A 21,096-nucleotide genomic window follows, 5' to 3' on the forward strand; every position below is an offset into this window, starting at 1 on the left:
GCAAGCCAGCAGGTCATCCCCTAGCCCTCCCACCCCACTCTGGTCCCGTTACCAGCCTCATGACCTTGGCCAGTCTCCTTGTCCCTGAGCCTGTGTCTTTGCCAGGCCCACACCACCCTAGACTTGGTGTGAGCAAAGGAAAAAGAGGGCAAGCAATAGGCTGAAAACCTGCTGGGGGGGAAAGCTGGGCTAAGCACCTTCACGTGCCTAACTCTCCCATGTCCTATGTGGTCAGGCCTCATATCAGTCCCATTCTACAGATGGGGAAGGGAAACCTGGAAAGGCAAAGTGATGTGCCCAACCACACAGCCGGTAACGAGCAGAATGGAGATAGAAATGCTAAGGGTGAGTCACATAATCTTTTCTTCATTTTCACTGGGGGATATGAAGTTCTCGTCCACCGCAGAAACCAACTTTTATCGCGTGCTGTGGGTTAGCGCTGGTGCTAGGCACGAAGCAACCATCCCTGTTGTCCCCCTGAAAATGGCTGTGTGAGGCAGGTACTCTTATGATCCCATTTCAGGGATAAGGAAACTGAGGATCAGAGAGACAACGCATCAGAAGGTCAGCCAGCCAGCCAGCCAGCCAGTGGCACGGCCAGGATATGGAACTAGTGCTCAAACATACTTATCTGGTTGAGGTCAAGGGAGGGAGGTAAGAGGACCCAGGAGAGAACCCAGGACTCAGTGGTCCTACTGACCTCCAGAACACACACCATTAAAAGGTCAAAAACAAGGTTACAACTGCTGTGCCAGGGAGTGGCCAGCAACTACTCTGGAAACAAGACATGAGCAGAGCCCATGGGAACCTGGGGTGAGGGCACTGCCTAGGGGCCTGGCATAGAGCTATCTGCCTGGTCTACCCAGAGCCCCTTGTACTAGGTAATGCAAGCCCCTCCCCCAGCATGGGGATACTGAGGGTCTCCAAAGACGGCCACCGGAAGCCCATCCTGTTGGCCCCAGGGTTCCAACCTGCACCCCAGGGCCAGTGTGCCAGCAATTAATCACACCCCTGCAAAAGCCCCCAGTGCTGGCGGAAGGGGGGCAGGATCCCCTCCCTCTCTCCCAGGCCCTGTGAGCCCAGAGGGAGGCCAGCATCAGAGGCAGGAAATGAAGAAGAATTTGCGATCTAATTGAGCTGGCGGGGGATTAGGCGGCAGAATGCAATTACAGGGGCTGGAGCTGGGCCAGGGGCACTGACACCCCAAGATGTGGCCTGGCCCAGGTGACTGGGCCTAGCCAGTCTCTGGCAAAAGATACCCTACTATGAAGTGAAGGTCGGGAAGACAAGGATTGGGGCCAGACAGCTCTTCAGGACATAGAGGACTGTAGCGTTCCAGCTCCATGTCACACCCAGAAGCAAGAAGTTTTCCTGGGAATTCTTCCCCAGGGAAGAGCCCCGCGGACTCTCACATGGGGAGGAGGCAGACAGAACACATGTAGAACATACATTATCACAGGCTCTGCTCATGCATGTCCACACACGTGTTCACACTCCTAGAAAAAGCACCACATATCCACATTCACTTGCATGGGGACAGACTTCCAACCTGCAGACACACAGCTCTGGCCCTTTGCTGCTACCGGCTCCAACAAAGTGGGGGGGGGGTACAAAAAAGAACAAAAAAAAAACCACCCATGACCTTAAAATCCTTTTATTCCCATAATCACAGGCTGCCATCGCCGTGGATACGCGCTGTCACCCCGGCCCCAGCCTGTCTCCCTCCACAGCTTCCAAAACTCCCAGCAGGCAGGCAGACGGGGAGGCTGCCCAGTTACTGCCAGGGAGGGCAGAGGAGGGGAAGGACGGGGTGGGAGAGGTTCAACGCTCCACACACACACATACTCAGGGCCTCAACGGGAGAGGAAGAGACTCAGAAAGACAGCCGGGCAGACAGAGAAAGAGAAAGGAACACAGGCACCAGCGGCGAAAAACAGACACAGACCACTCACTTACTGCCCGCACAGCTCAGATATGCCCACTCCCAGATTCATTCACACACCTCTTTCCCAATTCAGACACACTGCTCAGGGAATCAGGGTCTCCCAGATTTACAAGAATATACAAAACACACAGACACAAATCACGAGTACACACTTCAAAATTCTAAGCACACACAACTCAGAATATACATATTCCCAGATTCACAAGGATAAACCCAACTTTCAGATACAGACTCAGATTCACAAACACACAAGTACAGATGCAATACAGACCCACACAACTCCCAGACCCACAGACTCCTACCCCACAAGACAGACAGACAGACACACATTCAACACACAGATTCACAGATAGGATATGCCCTGAGTCATATGCACACATATCACCTAGCTTCCCACATCCCAGACACACAGACGAGACCCACACAGCCTCATCGAGCAGCTGACACTGCCTTGGGCTTTAGGGGGCAGGTGGACTGGCTAGGGGATTCCTGGGTATTTGAGGGGGCCAGCCCTTTCTTGTTGTCTGTAGCCTGGGAGGTGGGCTCAGAGTTGGGGGGAATGAAGGGGAAAGTAAGAGAAAGGGAAAAAAAAAAAAAAAACTTGAGTGGGATATTCTTGTTGGGCAGTAGCGCGTGAGTAACTGGGGAGGCTTTTTGTGGTCTGGTGAGTTCCAGCTATGAGTGAGAGTTTAACTATTAATACACTCAATCAAGGACACTTCACACACACAGGCACACATACACAGGCTAGGACAGCACCAGGTGGTGGGGATCAGGGAGGGAGAGCACCAGAATAAAGGGGGGGAAAGCCCCAATTCAGGCCTCAGGGGGTGGAGAAAGTGGGAGGAGCTTCTATCAGGGGCCTGCCTCCAAAGCAGGGCCAGGGTCAGTGATTCATTTCAGCAGTCCCAGAAAGGTGGGGCTTGACACACAGTAGGTACTCAGAAAATACACACTGGGGCAATGAATGACTAAGTTATTTACACATAAAGAACAGACAATAATTATAACAGTAATAACAATAACCAAGCCCTGCCCCACTCTCAGCCAATAAGGCCAGGCTCCAGGAGTTAGCTGGGGAGTTGTTAGTTCTGCCTTAATGGTCATCCCACCAGACAGTGGGCTCTAGGAAAGCAGGCCCGGGTCTGGGTCTGGCTCATCCATACATCCCCTCATTTCTCCACCATATTCGCATCCTAAAAAGTCAGCTGATCTCAGCCCAGCCCACACCCCTACCCCCCAGAGAGACCCCCATTTCCATTCCACTCTCCAAATAACTAGGTGGGGCCCTAAAGAAGGTGGGGTATTTAATTCCCAGAGACTTGGTTCTTTATCCAGATACAACCCTGCTTGCCACACTCCTATATGCCTCAGTTTCATATTCCCCAAATGGGTAGAAGGCAGTCAAAAAGCTGAGAGAGGCATCAAGAGTGGGGACTCACAGTGGGAGCCCATGGAACAGAGGCCTGGGCTGGCCTGGGCCCTGGATGCAGAATCCTCCCCTCCTTCTCCCTTCCCCCACCCAGCCCAGCCCAGCCGGGTGGACATTCCAGGCCTCACGTGATAAAGACGAGGCCGCTGGCCCACGGGTAAGTCAACAGGCTCTGTCGGGGGAGAGATAGGAGGCCCAGGCCAGGGTCACCTGCTGAGCCGGGAAAACAGCCGGGTCCAAATACACACATAAATAAGGCGCCAACAGCCAGTCAGCCAAGGAACCTCTGCCCCCACCTTGGAAAGGGAGGTGGCTTGGGAAAGGGAGCCACAAGGCTGGCTAGGGGCTTCCCTGGGAGAATCCTAGCTCATGCCAAGAAGAGGTTGGGGTGCTTCTACCAAGCTCCCCAGGGCTGACTGGGAACTCAGAGGCCAACCTTTCCTCAGCTGTTCCCACTCCTTCCCAGGACAAAAATCACCCCCTCTCCCTCCTCCCCAAGGAGAGAACGATTTCCGTTCTGGGAGGGGGGTGACAGCTGCAGAGCGGGCCACTCCCCCCACCCCCCCAGCTCTTGCTTGAGTCTCATCCAGGGAAACTGCTACATCAACACTACGCAGTAGTAGGTAGCACCGACCTCAAGTCTCCCCTCATCGTTCTCAAAAAGGGCTTTGGGAAAAGACTTCGGGTACCGTTCCTAGGTTTCCGGCGGCAGTTGGGACCCAGGAGACGGGGTCTTTGGGGGGGGGGGGCGGCTCACGCCAAGCTTAGACCAGTACGACCCGTAAAAACGTCTAATTTAAATGCTCTCAGTTGCACGGAAGGACACCCCCGCCCCCGCGGGCCGGGGCAGCTGAGGTGGCGCCGGGCGTTCAAATAGCGCTCCAAACAAGTCCGCAGCGACCGCGCACGCAGCCCCCGCCAGGCGGCCCCAGCGGAAAACTTGAAAGGGACTCTGTTTGCCAGCCGCCCGGGGCGGCTCCGGCGGGGGCGAGGGCCGAACGATCACACAAGCCCCCCTCCCCAGCGCTTCCTGAACAAACGCAGGGCGGTGGGGGGGGGGGGGAGGGCTGGGCCCACCACAAAACCGAGGACTCCGAACAGCCTTCTCCGCTCACGGAAAGGCGGAGGTCAAGAGGCTGGCTCCCCGGATCCGGGTTCGGCTACCCCCCAACACGAAGATGCGACTCAAAGACCACCCAGGATCCAGGGGGCAAAGTAGGGCGCGGCTGCCAGCCCTTCAGACCCCCGTCTCAGTTGAAGGAGGAAGGTGTTGGTCTTTCCAGATGAGTCCCTACAGAACCCCCCAAATCTGCTGCTGCCTCCTTGCAGCCCGTGGCACCGGCCCAACTCCGCGCACCCCTTCCGAGCGGGAAAAAAAAAAAAAAAAAGAAAGAAAGAAAAAAAAAAAAAAAAGGCTATCTTGCTCCCTCATTGGGAGCTTCAGCTCTTCTGACAGGTCCCGGAGGCAGCCCCCCATTTAAAAACTGGGGTCACTCACTTTCGGTCGATCCTACAAATAAACAAAGCCAGGCGCACCCCGCACTCCCCGCCGGAAAGCAGCCCATTCCGGGAGAGGACAACTTCCCCCAGCAAGAAAATTAACACATTCTTCTCGCAGCGGTTCAGCCCCTCGCTCTAGGGAAGCAAAGGGGAGGGGGGCTTGCGGGCCGAACTTCATGGGTACATTTGGGGCCAGAGCAGCGAGGCTGGCGCCTGGGACACCCGCCTCCCACACTCCGCAGCCAGAGGAACACCCCCATTCTGCCTCCCTGGCTTTGCACGCCGCTTGGCCACGCGGGGTTCGGGAGACAGGCTGAAAGACTCCCCAAGGCTGGGGAGGACGGGAAAGAGAGGCCGCGGGGCGCGGAGGTGGTGGTGGGGGGTGATACTTTGACGGAAAAAAAAAAAAAAAAAAGGTCAAACTTGATCAGCCCGCCAGGCACCCCGCGGGCAGCGGGGGCGAGGAACCGGAGGGAAAATGTAGAAGTGGCCGCCGCCCCCTCCAAGTGGAGAGGGGAGAGACTCAGCCACGCGTGGTCCAGGGCAGCAGTTACCGTAGCCCCCAAAACACAGGGCTGCGAGGGGTCTGACGGGGGGAGTGTGCGCCGCAGATCTCCAATCAGCCGCCCCCGCAGGCGGAGCGCCCGCCCAACATCGAGAGGTGAGGACCAGGGCTCCCGCCGCCCCAGCGCCCTCAAGCTCGAGTACTTGGGGAGGGGACGGTACCCCGCAGGGAGAGCCTCACCCCAACGCACGGCGCCCAACCCGCAGTCCCCGACCCTAAAACCCCTCTTTTTGTCTGTACTCAGTGATCTGCGACGGAGCCGACTGCGGCTTGGGGAGGCTTGGTTATAGCAGCGGACACCGAGCGATCATCGGCGCTAGGGCTCCCAGGCTCCAGGGCTCCGTGGCTCAAGCTGCCGGCGCCCCCAGCCCCTCCCAAACACGGACCCCTCCTTCCCCGTCCCTGGCTCTCCGCACCTGAACTTCGGGGGAGCCCGCGCCGCCAAACTTTCCGCCGACTTGCAGCGAACTCCGGCCCCGGCCGCGCACCGGGCCCCGGGGGAGGAGAGGGAGGTAGGCGGGGAAGGGGAGGGGGCCGGCCTCGGGGGGGGGGGTCGGGGGAGGGCCGTGGCCCGACACCTACCGGCTCTCAGAGTCGTCCAAGCCGCCACGGCCGCCGCCGCCGCGAGGCTGAGGGGGAGGGGTGGGGCGGGGAGCTGCGCTCCGCTCTGGGCACCACCGCCGCGGTGCGCTCCGCTCCAGCCGCGCCGCCCGCCGCGCCCGGGTCCGGAGCCGGAGTCACGCCGCCGCGGCTGGCCCGAGGCGGGGAGGGGGGGGGAGCCTGCAGCACCTGCCCCTCCTCCCCCTCCCCGCGGCCCAAATTAAAAAACAACAAAAAGCAACTAATCACCCCCGAGCGAAGCGCGGCGCGGCGGGCGGAGGGCGCAGCGTGAGGCGTCCGGACTTAGCAGGCGGCGCGCATGGCTGGGCGCGGGCTGGGCTGGGCTGGGACGCGGGGCCAGGCTTCGGGAGACAAGGTTCGGGCGATCTACTTGCTCGGCTCGGGCGCCTGCTCTCGCCGCCGCCGCCGCCTCTGCTGCCGCCAGTGCCGCCGCCTCTACATCCCCGCTCAGGCTCCGCCGCCTCTGCCGCCGCCGCCGCCGCCGCCGCCGCGCGCCCGCCCGGGCAGGAGCTCTGAACGCTGCCCGGGGGCTGCCGGCAAAACCCGGACCGGACTCGACGCTCCCTCCCCCCCCCCCTCCTCACTCCACCTCAGCTCCCCTCCCTCCTCCCTCCGCCTCCCTCCCAGAGCTGCTCTGGCCACTTGGACGCCGCAGGCTCTGAGGCCGGAGCCGCAGCCACTGCGCCTGGAGCTCCCCTCGCTCTGACGAGGTCGGCCCAGGCTCAGCTCCCCCAGCGTGCCCCGTCTTCATCTCTTTTCTCCGCAACTTTACAAAAAATAAGAGGACCTTCCCTATTTTGTGAGGGATGCATGGGCTTGGCAGCCTACCTTACGGGGAAACCGCCGTCCCTCTGGCCCCTCTCTTCGGCGGGCCGGAAGCGACGGGGACCAGTAGGGAGGGTTTGGCCGCGCCCCTCAGCTCAGGTGCGCGAAGGGCCTGGAACTCCTAGCCTAGGGCACTTGGAGCGACTCTGGGTTCAAAAACCCCACCCTTCCCACAGCGCTTTCCGGGACTCAGTGGGCTCTAGCTCCCCGGGAGAAAAGGGACAGAGATTTCTGTCCCCATTTTACAGATGAGAAAACCAATCGGAGAAAGGACAGTTTATCTCCTATGCCAGCATCAACCCCAGCCCTGATTCTTGGGGCTAAGGCAACTACATTGTGGTTCCTTGAGACCGTGGCCTACAAACTCGGAGCCTGAAACAGTGCCTGGCACAAAGCAGCACTCAATAGAAACTGGCTGAAAGAGAACAAAAGCCCAGTGGGTACAGATTTGTGCCCAAACATCCTTGCCCTCACTCAATGCCCCCTCCATCTGCCCAGCCTGGGCTAATCCTCAAGCTGCAGATGTCTTCTCTTCACCTCAGGGACCCACAGAGCAAGCCCCAGGCTCATATAATCCCAAAGTGCAGATAATCCCAAAGTGGGAAGTTTCTCTGAATCTGTGGAATTCGTAAGGATGGGTTTGTGTTTCCTCCAGGCAGAAAGAAAAAAAAGACAGGAGACCCTAATGGGGGAGGAGGAGGGCAGTTGGGGAAGTCTGCCAAGGGTTAAATGTACAGCCCCAAGTAGATTGCAGCCCAGATAACAGGGAGTTAACTGCCTCGACCTGGTGCCTCCAGCCACAGGCACAGACAGCCTTGGTGAGAGAACTGAAACCAGCTCCCACCTCACTTCTTCTTCTCCTCCTGATGTGGCCAGTCTGTCTCCAAAGCTGGAGAGGGCCTTGGGGCCTGGGTCTTGGGTGTGTGTGTTGGGAGGCATTGGTGCCCATTCTCCAAGCATTCTAAATTTGGCCTTGGGACCTTGACCCAGCAGGGACAGGGGAGTAAGGGAGGTGTCAAAGGGCAGAGTTCATCTGAAATGTGTTGCTTCTCTAGTCATCCTGGCCTCCCAAGCCACAGGCAGTGACCCCTCTCCAGGCATCATGGACACTACCTCCCCTCCACAAATGCTAAAAAGTGTCCTCCCTTAACTAAGTGCCAAGAATGGCTCCAAAGGGAGGTGTTTAACCCCTCCTCTCCTCTCTCCCCTCTTCTCTCCAGCACCCCTCCTCAAAGCCATCCCAAACTAACATACCATGTGAGTAAAAGCAAGGTACTTGCTATGGGAACCCAGCTTTAAGACAACTGAACACCTCCAGATTATCACCCCTAAACTGCTTTAAGATAAATATTCTGGGCCCCACCATGAGTGTCAGGTACTGTACTGGGCACCCACCACATAAGGAAAAAGGAGGCAGGGTCCCAGGTCTAGATGCTTGGGGATCTCCAAGTACTTAGCCCACCTCTACCTACGTTTCTGACTGTGAGGGGAGACCTATTCCCCAGGAGTCGGCAGCAGGTCTCAGAGAAGTAAGAGCAAAGAAACGAAACTCAATCCTGCAGGCTCTTGCAATCTAGGCTCAGGGCAGAATCAGATTCTGCACACCCCAAAAAAGCTTCATGTTGGGATTCATGGGAGAGAGTGGGTCATAATTCCACGTAAGGGAATTACTATTAATTATCTGCTTTTGTTTTTTAAGACCTCTACAACAACACCCCCCCTCCACCCTGTTCCCACCTCCCAAGTGAGGAGGACAAAGGCCAAGGGGCTGCAGGCTGCAATGAAGATGGCCAAATCATCCCAATGGTGACTTTCTCAGGCAAGCAGTATTGGCATACACCAGGCCCAGTTGAGAGGTTGGATCTGGAACCTTCTCCTTCTCCTGGAAATTAAAAACCTACAGGAAGACTCAGACTCTCACCAGTTCGACCCAGGTAGGAACCAGAAAAGAGAGGGGCAGAACTGTCCATCTGGAGAATATAAAATGAACAGGAAACATCACAAGCCATCCACACAGAACTCTGCCCCTCACAAACAAGACAAGTGAGGGCATCCAGGGAGGACTGCTGGGAGGTCTCTGGCCCTGGGGAAGATCATCCCCACCCAGACCCTTTCCACAAGATTTGAAACCACCCTGGTTCACTATTTTCTTCTCTCTCCTCTCTCGTTGCCTCCAATGAAGAATATTTAGGTTTCTCAGTGTTACTCAACCAATTAGTTTTGCCTCAGCTATCAAATTTCTTAAGGCTCTAGCACCTTGAGGGAAGAGAGAAGACCTGCACCCTCCTTACCAATCAGTCTGGGACCCTGGATACTGCTCCCCTGGATTCTGGTTAGGATATGTCTACCCGATGTTTACGAAGCCCTACCCTGAGCAGGGCATCAGGCTAAACAGCTAAGGTACATTAGCTCATTTAATCCTGGCCTCAGTGTCAGCAGTTGTGTCATCCCTACTTGTCAGATGAGGAAACTTATATGAGACGGGCACCAAAGTTGTTCTTCCTAGAGAAGCTTCGTAAATACAAATCTACCCTGGGATTCACTGGCATAGCTTCCTCTAGTGAATCCTCAGAACCCATAAGGCTCTGCCCAAGCCCCTTCCTCAGCACAGCCTGGCTTCTCTAATCAGCCATACCCCTCTGCAAACCCTGGGCCCTGCTGACCACCATCACCAAACACTGGGGGTTCCCCTTAGGTTCCCTAAAACTACCGTTCAAGTTTCTGGGGCTGTGTATACTGTTCCCTCCGGCCAGGAGGGTCTTATAGCTTGTCTCAGGAACTCCTCATGGAAGACCAAGGGCATGTGTCACCTCCCACTTCTTTGACTTCCATTTCCAACTTCAGTTTGGCCCATATTGACAGGGCTACCACTGGCCTTTATACAAAGTAAAAAAAAAAAAAAAAGTAACCTCTTTGGATAAAGGTAGATACACCCTTTTTAAAATTCATTTTTTTATAATCTCTACACCCAACTTGGGGCTTGAACTTGCAACCGGGCAATCCAGAGTCACATGCTCTTTCCACTGAGCCCCTAGCTGTCCCATAGAGGTACACCCTTTGGATAGTAGATCACAGACTGTCTCTCAGTGCCCCTACTCTCTTTACCAGGTGCCTTCTTGCAGTGGAAGCGCAGAACAACTGTACTCTGTGGCCTGGTTTTGGGGGCCCTCATCTGTCCCTTCTTGTGGCCACAAGTGCACAGATGTAGGTTTTTTTTTTTTTTTTAATTTTTTATTAACATATAATGTATCATTAGCCCCAGGCGTACAGGTCTGTGAATCACCAGGTTTACACACTTCACAGCACTCACCATAGCACATACCCTCGCCAATGTCCATAACCCAACCACCCTCTCCCTAGCCGCTACCCCTAGCAACCCTGAGTTTGTTTTGTGAGGTTAAGGCAGATGTAGTTTTTATTTGCTCCTTTGTCTCCTTGTCACCTCACTACCACCACCCATGAAAACTCTGAGTGAAAGGGAGGATCTCCTATCTGCCCTGCACCTAAAGCCTGGGCACTAAGTTGGTACCAGTAGTAACCATGGTCACCCACATCTTTCCAAGCACCTCTGATGTGTGGCACCGCACTAATTGCTTTCTGGGCATATGCTTATTCAATCCTCAGGCTCAGACACCCACTTAAGGTTACAAAGTAGCAAAAGTTGGATTTAAAACCATGCCTGTCTGTGGGATCTGCCTTTTCCAGGACTGTCATTTATCAACTAATGATGGCCATTGATTAAACATCCAATGACTGGGAAGTGGGTGCACAGGGAGGGGGTATAGGAGATAGGGTCTCCAATAAAGATGGCCAATCCAGAGCCTGGTCTAATGTCTATCCCTCTTTGGGCTCTACTTCCCTCAGTTGTATCAAAGAAGATGGGAGCAAGGGCATCTGGAGCCCTATCTCAGGGCAGGGTACAGGATGATCTTCAGTGGGGTCACACTGCATTGTGACCTCAACCAAAATTCCAGGCAGGACTGGGGGTGCAGATATGGGCAGGGAAAGAAAGAGGTTTAACTGCTCAGACATAGGCCCAGGGTTTTGGGGTCTCAGCCATCATGTACTGATTATTGGCCCTTAGGTCCTGCCACAATGACCATTGAAGGAACAAGAAAGGCGTGCAACTAAAAAGAAATTTGAGAAAAGCCAGTCTATCTCTTAAGGAAGCCAAGGCCCACTCATCTCTGAGAAGCCAGTTTGGTGACCCCAGCTGGGATCTCAGCTGTAAAAATGCAAGAAGGGAGGAGGGCATTGTGGGGGGTGGCAGGAACTCCAGTCACAGAACAAAATAACTCTGGGGTTAAGTTGATAGGGAGCAGAGACCAGGCCAACACACATACTCACACTCTGTACTTTCCCTTGCCACAGACTTGCAGACATGCTACGCACATGCCAGACAACGAGACATAGGCCCATTCTCTGCCAGCCACAGGGAAGTCAGCCTGTGTGTGAAGGGAAGAAAAAGAGTAGAGACAGTGTGGGGGAACACCAGGCCTCTGAGAGTAGTCCTTGACTTCTCTAGGCACATTCGTGGTTCAACTGTCTGTACTATGGGAGTGTGACTGTGAGCTCCTGGAGGCCAAAGCTATGGCTCCAGGCACCCTCCCCACCCCATCAGGAAGAGGGAGGGACCAGAGGGTAACTGAATGGGGCCTTGTTGGAGGGGGAGGGCAGAGAGTCCTAAACTTGGAGGCCCTACATGGAGCCCAATGAAGGGGTACCCTCAGCATCCAGAGCTAGCCTGCCCTGAAAATGCTCTACCCACCCCTTGCAGGCGAAGGTGGGGTGGTCTGGGGAAGCCCAGCAGAGGTGGAGGGGTGGGGTTCACAGACCTGGCCCTGAAAGCAAAGCAGGGTCAGAAATGCCCCTTACACTGGGACTTTTGAAAACAGGACCTAGTCTAAAACCAGAGGACCCCACCCATCAGCTTCTACTCTGCCTTGCCTTCAGACTCCAGAGAATGGGGTGCTCAGGTAGTGCCTGGGGGTGGGCCTGGGATGAACTCCTCTTTGAACTGGCGGGACTGGTTCTGTGTCTAGCCGCCTGGGCAGTCACGGGTTGCCTGCCATGCCTAGGAGGAGGGAGGCCTCAGGAAGGGGCCCCTTGTAAATCGTTAACTCCCAGAGCCACAGCCACTGCTGCCCGGTCCCCTCAGTCGTGACTCTGGTTCTCAGAGTACCTACGCACGGCCAGAAGTCAGAGGTGAGAGGTCAGAGCCAGAGGTCCCAGCACCTGGGCAAGACTATCCCTCAGCTATAGGAGGGAGGTGTGGGGGGTGTCAAGGAGGGTGTCTAAGGGGAGGCCCTTCTCTCAAAGTTCAGCGCTGCTCAACATTGTTTGCCCTCCAGCCTTCCTGGGCAGCCCTGACCTTTGCCTCTTAGGGAAGAGAGTCAGGAGCTCTGGGTGGGCCTCCTGGGGCAGCCCCTGGGCAAATCCCAACCTCACCAGACCCTTATTCTCCTCTGGGAGGTAATTATGCTAGTCCCACCCATTCCACCTCAAGGAGTGTCCCCAGGACTAGATAATGAATAGGCTGAGGAAAAAAACTAAATATTGTTCAAAACTGGGATAGGACCCTTAGCACTGTTCCAATCCTGCTTCCTGGTGCTGGTGCCCCCCAAGGGAAATAAATGCTGTCTTTCTGGAGGCGTTGTGCTTGGACATCTCTTCACATTGCCATTTTGCAAATAAGGAAACTGAGGCTGTGAGAGGGGACTTACCCAAACTGTGGCGACTGTACAGAAACAGGGCCAGGTTTGAACCAGCTTTGTGCTCTCAGGCTGAACCCTTGAAGGGTTCTGTCTCCTCAAATTCCTAAGCTACAGGAGAAGAGACAACCTTAAGGCAGAATGGGCAGGACAATCCTCCCCAGAGAAACAATGGTGTGTGTGTGTGTGTGTGTGTGTGTGTGTGTGCACGCACACGCGTGTGAGTGCACGATGCACCCTATCACCTTTCCGTGAGCCCCTCCTGCAGCTGTCCTTCAGGCCACAATACCCCCCCTGCCCCCGCCACCAGGTGCTTCCACAGGGGAGACTTAGCTGTTTGTTATATAGCCCACCCCCTGCAAGAATTCTCCTGCCTCAGACAGACTAATGAGGGAGGCTACCACCCTTTTTGCTAGGGAGGCATCTCTGAAGCCTAGGAGATGGAGACCAAAAAAAAAGAAAAAAAAAAATCAACTTTTAATCGAGATTGCAGATTCAGAAAAGATTCATAAGTGAAATGATTCCCCAAGGAAATATAAAAAGTTACTTACGGCACGGCTAAATTGGGCATGCTTCAATCAGGGGCTGTTGAGAAATCATTAAGATATACAAGACTTTTTAAAGACATATATGAGCTCCATTAGGAGGGCTGGCCATTGCTCCAGTTAGAGTGTATTGGGCCCTGAGCTAACTTGGCCTCCTGTGTCATTTCCTCCCACTTGAACCCATGGATGGGGAAGGAAGGGAAAGTGGGGAGAAATCCCACCTGCCAGGCCCCAGGGGCCACTGCCAGAGGTTACCAGTACCCCCAGGGGCTCAGAAACTCTAGCAAGGGAGAATAGAGCAGAAAGGATTCTGGTTAGCTAGAACTTTTTGTTAGCATTATAGGGTATGGTAGGGCTAGAACTACCTACTTCTTTTGAAAAACTAAAAAGGGGACTCCCCCTTTCTATCTCCTGAGTGCTTTTCTATTCCCTGGGTCAGCCTGAGGAAGCAGACACGCTGCTTAGAGCAGAATGCCCTCTCAGACTTGTGTCCTAGGGCTCTCTGCCTTGAGGAAGGGGACAAGTCATTCTGTTTGGTCCCTCACTCCACGGAACACTGGGGGAGTAAACCGCCCTGGGAGTTTTCAAGGATAATCATTAGCTTTTGAGAGGACATTTTCCCTTCCCCATTGTATCCACCTCCATTTCTCCAGTGGAAGGCTTATCTGAAGTCTAACCCTCCTCTCTTATAGCCTGTGGGGAGCTTTGTGCCCCTTGCCCCTTGCTTTCCTAGTCCTGGGACTTCCAGGGTGACGCTAGGACATCAGTGAAAAATGGTCTCTGCTGAACACTGGTCACCCTTACCCTTCTGTGCATTCCTAAAGGGCCAGGACTCCTGGGGCTTGAGACAGGGTTAGGCTTTACTCATCTTCATGCTCTGTCAAGGGCCTGGTCCCTAGCTGGTGATAAGTGTTTTTTGAAGAGGAGGGAGGGCATCACAATTCAGCTGGGACAATCTGTCCCAAGGGGTTGGGTGTGAGGAAGAAAGGAGACAGGCAACAGACTGGTCAGGACATAAGTGGGTTCAAGTGGACCCTTCTTAGGCCCATCTACCTGTGTAGGCCCGTCCTCCATCAAACCATCAAGAAAGGCAAGAAACCCGAGCTGGATGGTGGTAGCCACACTGCCTCGTGGGTGACCCGAATCCGATCCTGGCCAGGCCGAGGCGCTATTTTAAACCCCAGCCCCAAGCTGCCACCTCAGCCTGCCTGGCTCATCTCTGGTTACAAAGGCACTGCCCTCCTCCCAGTCACTTCCTCCTCCCCACTCTGGGAGCCCCCCTAGGCTGGTGTTGAGCTCAGTGCACCTTGGGGAACCTTGCTCTCTGGGGGCTTTGGATTGTCAACTGGCACCAATGCCTCTCTTCATCCCCTCTGCCCTGCCCACTTAGGCACCCTCTTTTTACCCACACAAGAACCCACTGACTTGTATTCTGAATGAAAATTTCCTCACAGACAAGGGTTCTCTTCCCAGAAAATACAGGCACATGCTGGCCAGAGAGCCCAAAATGCTGGGCTCTTATTCTGCTGGGCCCAGAGCACACAGTCCAAGATAGGGCAGAAGCTATATGAGGAAAGGAAGTAGGTTAGACATAAGTAGGGACTTCCCAGCAGTGAGACTGTGCACCAGAGAACTTTCCCTCACCTCAACGCCTGCCTGCCTGCTTGTGTAGGAAGATGACTCCAGAGGGAGTCCCTTCCCCAGTTAACTGGCTCTAGGGCCTGTGCGTTGGGAGACTCAAGCACCATTTATCCAGCCCACAGAGCCTTCCTCCCTCCCTTTCCTGGAGGGGCCAGCTCGGCATTCAGGTGGACCAGCTGTCAGCTGGCTGGGCCCACTGGACTTCTGCACACAATCCTCCTACTCCAGGCAGTGGCCCCCACTGGCTCTGAGGTCTGTCAGCCCCACCCCCAGCCCAACATCAGCCTACGAGACAGCAAAGACATTGCCAGGATACCAAGGGAAGGGAGGAGGCTGATCATCCATACTGGCTCCCTCCATCTCAAACTGGCTGGACAGAAGGCTGCCCAGGCAGCCCGAGGACCCCCCATGACCGCCTTTGCTCCCCCGCCCCCATGCTGTGTAGTCTCAGCAGTGAGGTATTGGCATGAAGCCTGGCGCAGCTGAGCAGTGACGCCAACAGCCCTGCCATCTCAGGCAAGCATGGCTCCCTCCAACCTGGCAGTTAGGGCCATGGTGGGGGGTGGGGATGGGGGTTTGTGTCCCACCCTCCTGGGCCTGAGACAGCTGGGGACAAAGCCATTTGGAAGCCTCCCCTTCCACTATTGCAGAGGATCTCTGGCATCCCTGTGGGTCTTGGCCACCCCTCCCAATCTAGGGGGCTGGTCCTGAGGTCAGACCAGTGGTTCTCAACTAGGGCTGATTCTGCCTCCCAAGGGACAATGGACAGTGTCTGGAGACATTGTTGGTTGTCACAACCATTGCTACTAGCATTAATGGGGTAGAGACCAGGGATGCTGCTAAACATCCTAAATGTACAGGACAAAGAATTAAATGGCCCAAAATGTCCATAGTGCTGAGGTTGAGAAAGCCCCGGAAAGACTTTCCCCAACTAATCTGGGAATCTGGTAGGAGGCAGGAGTCATTTTACACACACACACACACACACACACACAGGACCTCTTTCTCTCTCTCTGAGGCCAAGGCTTATCACCTCCCACCCCCACAGGGAGAGAAGGTACTTTTGCCATTCTGGCTTTAAATGTCCCTTGCAGCCTAAGAAACAGTGGTAAGCCTCCTGCCTGTCCACCTATGTACCCACCACCCTTGCTCTGGGTTTGTTAGAAAAAGTGCCCATGATAGGGGGCCTGGAAAAACTCTTCACTTGCCCATGAAGGGGGACTCAGACATATCCCACCTACCAGGTAAGCTCCATAGGACCTTCTTCCCAAGAGGATTCTGCGACTGTGACAAAGCTCGGGACTGCCCTGTCCCTCCAGGCCTGTTCCCAGGGGTCTGGCCCAGTTTGGAGCTGGTTGGAATCTCCGGCCTCCTCCTCATCTCCCTGCTCCCTCCCATTTCTATTTAGGAGGCAGCCATGGTGGCTCAGCTCCTATCTCTGGTTTCCTAGGGAGCTCTGCTGAAGCAGCCCAGCCTCCGTGGGTCCATCTGTCAGGGAGGCTGTTCCGCCCCATCGATTGCTGTTCCCAGGGGGCTGCGCTGTTTGAGGGACCCAATGTGGCGGCCAGATAGGAGGGAACCACACCAACAAGAGGGAGTGGGGGCAGCTTGGCAGCAGGCAGAGCTGAGGGGGGCTGACACTTCAGTAAGAAGGAACAAAGCTAGACAAGCATGTGAAATGCAGAGGGCCAGGGGCAGCAAGGCAGGAGGCTGGCTGGAATGACCTCTGAAGCCAGCTGGCACCCTCAAAACTCAGTTTTGCCTTTGGACACACTGAATTCCCACTTGCAAAGACAACAACAATAATAATAGCTGACTTTTATTGAGCAGGAACAGTGTGCCAGCACTGGATTGGAGGCACTGCACACCTTTGCTTTCATATCAGGTTCACAGCCGTCCAAAGCAGGTGCTGTTATGCTCTGACAGGAGAGGACGAGGCCCAGAGAGGTTGAAGCACTTGTCAACAGCCACACAGAGGACCTGGAGCTAGACTTGGAGGCGGGTCAGCCAGGCCTGTGGCTGTGCCCCAGCCCCAGACAGACAGCCAGGCCTAGGGGGAGGAGGCGTGTCTGGCCAGGCCAGAGGCCCTGCCTGCCCTCCCCCTCCCAGCCCTCCCTGCGGAGCTGCCTCCTCCCCTGGGCTCTGTGACATCTGCCCTGCTTCCCGGCCCCAGACAGCTGCCCAGAGCCACGTCAGCACTTCCACCGGGGAGCCTGGAAACTGGCTCAGCCCCTGGGCGATGAGGGACTGTTGAGTCCCCAACAGGGTAGCTCTAAGAGAGGGTAACCCACTCAGCCGAGCAACTGCTAGGTCCATGTGACCTTGGGCAGGGTTTCTCTGACCCTTACTTTCTCCTGCTTGAAAAGCAGCTTTGGGAAAGGATTCATAAAAAGATACAGTAATGTCCTGGATGGACAGGGAGCAACCATTACCCCACAGCCCGAGTTCTGGGGTCTACTAAGGAGTCTACAACCCCCCCAGTGTCCCCTCGGAGCCTGCGGTCATTTAGCAGGTCTCTGGGGGGTGGTGAAAGGGAGGGTGGGGAGGTGTCTGTGCCCAGGCACGCTGGCGGGCTGGCTGGGGCCAGAGATAACCGGCGCCTCCCGGAAAATCATTAGCATCTGTTTGGGCCCCTGCAAAGTTGGCCCACTGGCGCCTCCGCCCCGCAGGAAACGGCAGAGCCCCCACCCGGGAGCACCGACTGGGTCCCCCTCCTCCTTTCCCTCGGGCTCAGCTCATTCTGGTGGTGACAACATCCACCCACCCGGGAAGTGGGGGGCCTGGGTGTTGGGCCACAGGCTCGGCAGCTGGGGGGCTTGGACCGCCCCGTCGGGGGCATCCTGGCAAGGTGTGGGCGGTCCAGTCCGCGCTCCAGGCAATCCAGGCCGGCTCTTGGTGGCGCCCGTGCTGGCGGCAGCCCAGGGAGTGTGTGGAAATGACACCGCCAGGGCGGCGGAGATCCCCCCTCCTGACATTGGCTGGAAAGTGGAGCAGCTCGTCAGGGACAATCAATGGCGATCGATCGCCAAGCGGCGCTGGCGGACGGTGTGGGGGAGGTGCGGCGTGGCCGGCGGAGGTGGGGGCATCTGCACCGAGGTCAAACAACACACAGACCTTCTAAGGGGAACAGCGGCACAGAGGGGGGTCACACAGACACACAATTTGTACAGGGAAATATCGCTAAGGGCCACTGCCACCACAGAGGCACACTCGCTACACGGGAGTTACACCACACAACAGTTTGTGCCACAAGTCTCGACACAACGGGGTCAAACAAATGGTTCGTATGGACACACACAATAGTGTCACAGATACACATAATCACAGAGTCAGTCACACCATCTTACCACCAGTTCACCCTGCCACAACAGGCCCTCACACCACCACAACCTACAACCCTACACTAGACACCCACAGTATCACTAGGACACAAAATGAGTCATACATTCCACTTGCTGGTCTCAAACCAGGCAACAGGAGGGAGTTAAATATTCTGGCTGTACAACAAAGTCACACAACAAAAAAAGTCACAGCCAAATTGTATGTCTTCACCACCACCTCAAAGAACGTTGTCAAACTGGGTGTCATACTATGCAACAACCCATCCTGGCAACACAACAGAATCAAGAGCCCAAGCATATAACAAGGCCACATAGCACCACAAGTGGCAACTCAGCAAGTAAGACACAGCTGCAGGTCCAGCACATCCCCATAGGTGAATATAATGTATCACAATAAGCAAATACTGCGTGGCAGGCAAAATAGCATTCACTTACAGGATTCTGACAGAATTAAGGGAGCTACTGCCAGGTGAGCACATAGCACAGGGCCAGGCATCCTGTGAGTGCTCAAAACAAAGAGGGTCTTGGGATCATTAATAGCCACTAGTCTGTCCTATACCCAGGGAACATAAAATGCCTGTAACTACTTAATAGTATCTCTCTCCGGATAGCTCCATTCCTCTCCAGGAACGTGATTCATTCCAATAACCAAACTTTTTCTGCCATTACACGTACCTGGGAAACACCACTCAAGTGTCACAAACACAACTACCACTGTTACATTCAGTCAACAGTGGCCACACATTATCATTTCCCTACTATAGAGGTATGCCTGCTACATACTCTGGGGCTTTGGCAGGGAAACCACCACCAATCTCTTACCAGGTGCAACTCAACCAGTATATAGCTACTTGCCCCATTTCCTGTCACTCTCACAAATTTTAGAACACAAAGAACTCCCCTGCCCTCCACCAAGCAGTGATCCACTCAGTTACACAGGGTCCCAGACCTCTTACATAAGCTCCTTAAGGACCATCCTTAATCAATCCCTTTCTCCATTCCTCCATTTCCCCATACAGAAACTGAGACATCAGTTCCAGAGCCCTCAGAAAAGCCCTCTCTATTCCAAATCCAAAGCAGGAAACAGGGCTGGCCACTGATCTCAGCAATTTCAACCCCCATTCCCAGCAGTGCATGTGTGTGGGAGCAGGGCCAAGATCTGTCATTCCTTCAACACACCCTTATAGGCCACTCCTGTGGTTCCAGTACAGGGCCAGCTGGGCTGTAGCCCTCACTTCCTCCAGTGAAAGCCTGGGCCCTCCCAGGGGCTTTCAAGAATCCCTTGCAGCCAGGGAGCTCCCCCTAAAGGTTCTACCCAGAAAGACTCCCAACATTCCCTCCGGAGTTTTTCCTAGCTGTGTGACCTTGGCTAATTCCCCAACCTCTCTGTGCTAGGATCCCAAGTTCTGTCTGCAGACTTCAATAACCCTGTGACCCCCAAATCCCATGTGTGTACAAGCACATATACATGCATATATGCTCTTGTGTGTTTGTGTGCACATACTCTTTAGGAAGACAGTTTAGGACTACTAGGTAGCCTGACCTAGGAGGTGGGAAAGCACAGATCCTGGGATATGTGCAATGCTACAATCACCCCTCACCCTCATCCTTCAGGTAGGGCTATGAAACAGCTAGCAGAGATCTGGCCTCCTTCCACAGGACTTCCCACTCCCAGGTGGCTGGAGGGAACACCTCCCACCACCTCTCTAGGCTTTTATTCACCAGAAGGGGTAGCTGGACTCCCTTTTTGACCCCCAAGAGAAATAGAGAAACAGACAAATCCTGGGTAGGGACACACAGGCTGGCCAGGAATATCCATCCAAACATTTACCCATTCTGCTTACTAGTATACTTTTGAAGGCCCTGCTATGTGGTGTGTGAGTTGTGGGCCCTAAAAGGGCCCATACAGTCCACCCCAAGTCCCTGGGTATAGAGGGAAAAACCTCTGGCTTGTACAGGAATCTAGGAAAGATGTCCCATTGTCCATCCATACCCCTCCTTGAGAACCCATAAGGACCCCTTCAACTTGATAAGGCCATTTTCCACCAAGCATTGCCTAAGGGCCAGGCTGGAAGCCAACTGCCCATTTTCTAGATGAGAAAATGAAGATAAGGAGAGAAAAATTAGTTGCCCAAGAAGATACAACTGAAAAGTCACAGCCTATGGTTCAAACACAGGTTTGACTCCCATTTCTCAAAGGCTACACAGCTTAGGCTCACACCCATATGCATAAACACTAAGGAATGTCCATGCTCACAATTCTCTCACAAGTTCATACACACATGGGCAGCCTCCTCCTGCACATATTCACACACACACAAGCAGACCTACACTCTCCCACGCCTAGGGCCTGTCAGCCACATTCTCCATGACTCCCTCCCTTCTAACAGGGACAGGGGCAGGCTGGGAGTCCACATTCCCAGGTTTCCACCCTGACCCTGAGCCCCCGCCTTCCCCACTCAGAGCACACATTCCTCCTGCTGCAGCCAGATAACCAGCCCCAGGGGGAGGCCTGGGGGGAGAGCAAGGCATTCTGGGGGCCAGGCCCTACTCTGGGTTGCCTAAGTCCAACTCTATTGCCTAGGTCTGGCCTGGCAGGAAATCAGCTTTCCGTGCAGGTACCCCCCCCCCGCCCCGCCCCCCCCCTGGCCAGGATAGACCCAAGGCTTCTGTCCTTATTCTGGGGATTTTCTTAGGCCCAGAGCCTCTCTCTCCAGAAAGGGCCCTCGGGGGTCTCCTAATTCCTCCTCTGAATGCAAAATTCCTTACATAGTTAGGAACTAGAACAGGACCTGAGGAGCCATAAAGACTCCTCTCTCTTCCCCCACTCTTACAATGGGTCTCTCAGTAGGTGAAAACCTGGGTTCCAGGGACCAACAACCCCTAGGCAGTTTCCCCATCTGGGGATAGTGGTGGTTAATTCTCCCAACTCTGCCTGGGGTACAGCCACTTGGAGGTTCAGCAATTCTG

At 54.9% G+C, this 21,096-nt stretch overlaps 1 protein-coding gene and 1 long non-coding RNA gene across 5 annotated transcripts in view; one reads left to right on the plus strand and one right to left on the minus strand.

Annotated features, from left to right (window-relative positions):
* The window catches only part of CXXC5 (CXXC finger protein 5), a 36,110-nt gene extending 29,169 nt beyond the window's left edge, over positions 1-6,941 (minus strand). Inside the window, exon 1 of one of the 4 annotated variants that reach the window (XM_082725473.1) lies at positions 6,892-6,941. The gene's annotated coding sequence lies outside the window, so the exon portion shown is untranslated. Of the gene's footprint in view, positions 1-5,858; positions 5,976-6,024; positions 6,584-6,891 lie in introns of those variants that run through there. The other 3 variants (XM_082725469.1, XM_082725471.1, XM_082725470.1) reach the window with 3 other exon arrangements.
* On the plus strand, positions 124-5,843 carry LOC309862082. Its single transcript, XR_014310304.1, has 2 exons — positions 124-5,538; positions 5,687-5,843. It is a non-coding gene; the product is annotated as an uncharacterized lncRNA (long non-coding RNA).
* Positions 6,942-21,096: the final 14,155 nt, after the last annotated feature.

This window comes from Mustela nivalis (genome assembly GCF_964662115.1).
Source record: "Mustela nivalis genome assembly, chromosome: 3".
Taxonomy (NCBI): Eukaryota; Metazoa; Chordata; class Mammalia; order Carnivora; family Mustelidae; genus Mustela; species Mustela nivalis.